The 6,000-nt window shown below is 36.9% G+C and overlaps 1 long non-coding RNA gene across 1 annotated transcript in view; it reads right to left on the reverse strand.

Annotated features, from left to right (window-relative positions):
* Positions 1-1,492, reverse strand: part of LOC140712332 (uncharacterized) — a 37,646-nt gene extending 36,154 nt beyond the window's left edge. Inside the window, exon 1 of the long non-coding RNA XR_012093863.1 lies at positions 1,356-1,492. This is a non-coding gene — a long non-coding RNA (uncharacterized lncRNA). The remainder of the gene's footprint in view (positions 1-1,355) is intronic.
* Positions 1,493-6,000: the final 4,508 nt, after the last annotated feature.

The following is a 6,000-nucleotide window of genomic DNA, read 5'->3' on the forward strand; positions in this document are numbered from 1 at the left end:
TAATAGCTCCCCAAGGATGTCCCATAACTTCTCATGGTCAATGAATTATAAATGAATTCACTGGATTGAAGTGGCATGGAAAGAGTTTAAATCCTGGTCCCATTTCCTAACATTGCATGATCCATAGCAGTCATTTAAACACCCTCAGGTTCAACTTCTTCATCAGCAAACTTGGTCAATAGTAGCTGTCCAACCTACCTACTTAAGATTGTCGGGGAGATGAAGGAAGTTGATACATAGGAAAGCACTATATAAATACTGAAAAAGTATGCCAATGATATATCATTATTATCATTTAGACTTCATGGTTTCAGCATAATTAAGATAAAAACACCTAATCTACATCCTTTTCAGAATCTTTGTGATACCTAAAGACTTAAAATAAAATGTGTGTGAAAACACCTCATAAACTCTGAAATGCTATGTAAACTTAAGAGATTAGCATATTAAGTTAACCTTGAATCATTGCAAGATTGTATCAGATGGTCCCTGACCTCCTAAAGTTTGTAATTTCTTAGAGAAGGCAGAAAGTTTAAGAAAGTAAGGACATCAAGCTTTAAATATGATATGCAAATTATCCAATGAAAATGTCTTTATCTGCCTCTCTTACTATTGGTCTCTGACTTTACCTTTACTTGAAACCTTCTCTAAACCCCTTGTGCAACCACTTCCTGTGGTGCTATGTGACTGCCTTCTTAGCTTTATGTATAATTGCCAGGCAAGTATTTGTTTATGTGTCCTCAGTCTCCTCTAGACTATGGTTTGGTTGGCAGCAAGGTTTATGGCTTATTCTTTATATCATCAGCACCTAGCCATGTTCACCGGACTCAAGGTTCAGTAAATTCATTCATTCATTCATTTAACAAATACTTACTGAGCACCTATGAGGTACAGATACTGAATATGCATTGTTGAATAAAATAGAAAACCTTTCCCTCCAGGAATTTGCATTCTAGTTGGGATGGAGCTGGAGAATAAACAAATAAGTAAAATATATACTATGAGAGATGGTAGTAAGCATTGTGGAAAACAATAGGTTAGGAAAGAGAAACATGGAGTATGAGATGGGGAAATGGTTTCAATTTTAAAGAGGGCTGATAGGGAAGGGCTTAGGTGGCTGTGTTCATTCCTATTACTGTCATAAGTTACCACAACCTAGTGACCTAAATAATACAGATCCATTGTCTTAGAGTTTGGCAGGTCATAAGTCTAATAGAGGTCTCACTGGGCTAAAATCAAGGTGTCATAAAAGTTTTATTCTTTTCTAGAGGCTTGTATTAGTCCATTCTCACACTGCTATAAGGAAATACCCAAGACTGGGTAATTTATAAAGGAAAGAGGTTTAATTGACTCACAGTTTCACATGGCTGGGAGACGCCAGGAAACGTACAATCATGGCAGAAGGGGAAGCAGACACCTTCTTCACCGGGCGGCAGGAGAGCATGTGAGCAAGAACAAGGAAGTGCCACATTTTAAAACCATCAGCTCTCGTGAGAACTCACTATCACGAGAACAGCATAGCGGAAACTGCTCCCATGATCCAATCACCTCCCACCAGGTCCCCCCCAAACACGTAGGGATTATGGGGATTACAATTGGAGAAGAGATTTGGGTGGGGACACAGCTAAGTCATATCAAGGCGCTGAAGGAGTATTCATTTTTTGCCTTTTCCAGCTCCTAAAAGTCACTCACTTTTCCTTACTTCCTATTCCCCTTCTCTCATCTTCAGAACCAGCAGTGTTGCATCTCTCTGAATGTTATCCTGTATTTGCATCTCCTGGCGCAGCTTCTTCTACTTCTCTCTTCTTCTTTTAAGGGCTCATAATTACATTGAACACACCGGAATAAATCCAGGCTTCTTCCCCTATTAAAGTCAATGGATTAGCAATATTAATCCATCTCCAACCTTAATCACTCTTTGCCATATAACATAACATCTTTACAAGTTCCAGAGCTTCTTTTGGAGGCCATTATTCAGCCTATCATAGTGACACTTGAATCAAGATGTAAAGAGGGTAAGGAATGAAGCTTTGTGGATATTTAGGAGGCAGAGCTTTCCAGGAATAGGGAAAAGTGAAAACTGAGGCACTTATGGGTGTGTACTCTTGGGATGTTGGAGCAACAGCAAGGAGGGATGTATAACTTGAACAGAGTGAGAGAGTGGAAGGAGATGAAGTCAGAAATGTAAAAAGGGAAGATACTGCAGTGTCTTGTAGCCCTTGTAGATGACTGAAGGACCCTGAGTAAAATGGAAATAACTGAAGGAAGTTTACCAGGAGAAAGGCATGACCTGACCGAAGTTTTAATAGCATCCTGCTTGCTACTCTGTTGAGAATTTACCATAGTAGTCAATGTCAGAAGCAGGAGACCAGTTAGGAGACCAATAAAAAAACAAAATGGTGAGAGACAATAGTGACTTGAACCTGAATCCAGCAGTGGATATGGTGAAAAATGGTCAGATGCTACAAATATTTTGAAAGTAGAGCCAACAGGGTTTTCTGATAGAATTAGTTATTGGGTGGGCGAGAGAGGCCTTGATTGGCTTAAGCACTTGGAAGGATAAATTGCCTTTTACCTGGATAAGGATAACCACAGGAGGAACAGATCCTTGGAAAAAGATTAGCTCAGCTTGGGACATATTAGGTTTAAAAACTTTATCAGGTAATCAAGTGGAGATGTCAAGTAGGCAGTTAGAAGAAGCCAATATATGTTATTTAAATCTATTTGATACCCAGGGAAATGAATGAAACGGGAAAAAAAAAAACGGTTTAAGGTTGAATAAAATTTAAAGGAAAGAGAAAATGAAGAGTCACCTTTTTTTTTTTTTTGTACAAAATCTTTTAAATTCCAGCGCCTAAGGCAATTTGCTAGAGTATAAACAAGAATGGATTCTCAAACGTTAGCTGTAAGGCTCTGGAAACAAGTGACAGAGCATAACACGGAAAAACCTTATCAGTAATAATATAAAATCTAATTTGTCATCCTGAAAGCCTTGCACATAGTGTTAGTGTTAGGGATACACAAACCCCAAACACTGGAGAAAATCGGTTAGAAAAAAAAAAGGCAAGACATAATACATTGGAAACTAAAGCTTTGTTTTGTCCAAAGAGCTTAAACTACTTATTTCCACTATGGAGAAAGAGTAGCAAACCTGAAGATAATGATTTAAAATGTAAAGGTGTGACAACAATTGGCTGTCTTGTCATTCTATTGTTAAAATCTCATAGAATTGCAGAACATCATTTTTGGAGGAGTCATCAGTAGACATCTTATATCTTAAGCACTCAGTACACAGTACATAGCAGATGCTCAGTAATTATTCTCTGAATGAACTACTGATTCTAGTCCAACACCCTAAGATTGTATGTTAGAATAATAACACTAGCACCTTTTTACACACACTTCTGGGATCCACTCTTCCCATTCCTCAGTAATTTCATAGGAGCTGCCATATTCCTACATGAACTCATGCTTCTCTGGCCACCGTTAATTTATTCCATCATAAATATCTAGCCCAAGCTGGGCCAACCAGAGCTTTTCCCTTTGTTTAATTTAATTTTTTAAAATTAGAGATGAAGTCTAATTATATCGCTCAGGTTGGTCTTGAACTCCTGGCCTCAAGTGATCCTCCTGCACATCTCCCTTGAGTCTCTGTGAGCAGGACTGCTCTCAAATCACAGCTGAGACATGGGTGGTAATGGAGGTGTTAACTAATTTGTGGTAATCGTTACACAATGTATGTGTGTATCAAATCATCATGTTGTACACCTTGAATGCAGTCCGTCTTTACTTTTCAGTTAAATATTTTAAAATTTAAAAAGAGAAAAAAGTCAGTGAATCAGACCTAGTATCATTGATCACCTACTTCTAATTGTTTCTGAGGCTTAGATGGCTCCCTGTCCTTCTTGAGTTTTGTTGTTCAACATTTTACTGGAATCCATGAGTCAGTTAATTCCTTTAATTGGACTTCTCTCATTTACAGCCTAATGACTTGCAACCTAGAACTCATACAATGAAAACCTGAAAATCAGAGAAGTGAAGTTTTTATTCACAGGTGATATCCATAATTAGTGAGAGAGTTAGGAATCAACAGAGGTTTTATTCCCCCACTTAGTTCCCTTTGGAATCTCCCCACTGAATAATATAATCCTAGTGATGAATTCTACCTTAAACTATTTCCCATATCTATTCACTCCACTTCCACTGCCACCTCCCTAGTCCAAGCAACCATCATTTCTCACCTGCACTACTGTTTTCATTGTACCAAGAATAAAACCAAAATGCTTTAAAATGTTATGCAGTGCTCTACCATGCTTACTTTTCTGACCTCAGTTAGCCGCCTCTTCACATCGCTTAATGTGTTCCAGCCATGCAAGCCTTCTTTCAGTTTCTAAAACTTGAGTTCTTTCTCCCTTGGAACACTTGTATAGCTATTTTCTTTTTCTGGAATGTTTCTCCCTTGACCCTGCATGACTAGCTCCTCATCTTTCACTTTCCTGGCTGCTTGTGAGGACATCCTCCACCACCTATTAAGTAGGCTCCCACCCTTTATTCACTATCTCCGCACTTTGTATTTTTTATAGTACTTTACTTTATAATACTTTACACAATTTTGAATTTAGATTAACATTGTGTTTGCTTTTTAAAAAAAATCTCCCGGTAACCTATAAGCTCCATGTGGGCAGGGAATTTATTTGTGTTCCTCACCACTACATACTCATGTCTCAGCCAAAAACATAGCATTCAACTTGACTCCTCGATATCTCTCACACACTATATCTAACCCATTAACAAATGCTGTTGGCTCTAGCTTAAAAAATATATTTCAAATACGGCCACTTCTCTTCATCTCAGCCACTACCACTGTAGTCTACATCAATATAATCTCTCACATAGACTGAAGTCATTTCCTCCTAGAAGGTCTTCCTACCTCCTCTATTGATCTCCTAAACCCTACTACTCCAAAGCAGCCTAGAGATTCTCTTAAAATATGAATATTGTATCATTCCCTTTAAAACATTCTGTTGTCTTTCTATTATTAAAAAAAGTATCCAAAACTTGCAAATAAGGAAAGAGTGTGATTTTATGTTCTTTCAATATGAGGCATTATTGAGGCTTACCTAAGAATTGTTTAATTATCAAGGAGAACACACCTTAACTTTTCCTTGATACTTACTTTTCACATAAAGCCCAAATTTTAGGAAGTGGCATGTTAAATCATAGATTTCTGTCTGATATAAAAGATAAACCCAAAGGTTACAGTTATATTGTCCTCTATGATATTAACCAGCGCATATGTATTAGCAAATTTCAGTTCAAAATTATTTTATATGAAAACTTAAGTCACCATTCCTCCAATTCTCTTTTGAACCAGCTTTGCCATCTTACAGGTTACCTTATTAATTAATGAGTAGCATAAACACATTTGATACGTGGTTATTTTATATTTGCATAAGAGTCATTCCAAGATTTTGAAAATTAAACTTGACAGTTTTGAGGTTCTCACTAAGATGTCCAAGTTGACTTACCTGTTGGAACCAATGAAGCTATAGTTTTCCAAAAAAGCATGTGATAGACATTTTAAGCTCAAACACATCTCTTTTTTCTCCTCAAATGATACTCAAAACACACTAGAAGTTTATCTTTTTAAAGTCTTTCTCTGACTCTGTTTTTGTTTCTCATTCTGGTTCTTGGCTAGGTTTGGTTCTGGTTTCATGATGCCCCACTCATTTTCAGATGGATTATTTTATACTGTAAAATATACAAGACTGGACCTCTCTGGACTTTAAGTTTAATAAATTAATTATTAGACTACTAATAATATTATCTGACATTCATCAAATGTTTATTATGTACCAGGTGCAAATACAAGCACTTTAACCCTATGAATTATTTAATCCTCATATCAACTTTAAAAAGAGGTATTATTATTTCCATTTGACAGATGGAAAAATCCATGCCCACATATACTTTTTTATTTTTAGTTGGTTTATAAAGCAG

Source organism: Chlorocebus sabaeus, chromosome 8, assembly GCF_047675955.1.
Source record: "Chlorocebus sabaeus isolate Y175 chromosome 8, mChlSab1.0.hap1, whole genome shotgun sequence".
In the NCBI taxonomy this organism is placed as follows: domain Eukaryota; kingdom Metazoa; phylum Chordata; class Mammalia; order Primates; family Cercopithecidae; genus Chlorocebus; species Chlorocebus sabaeus.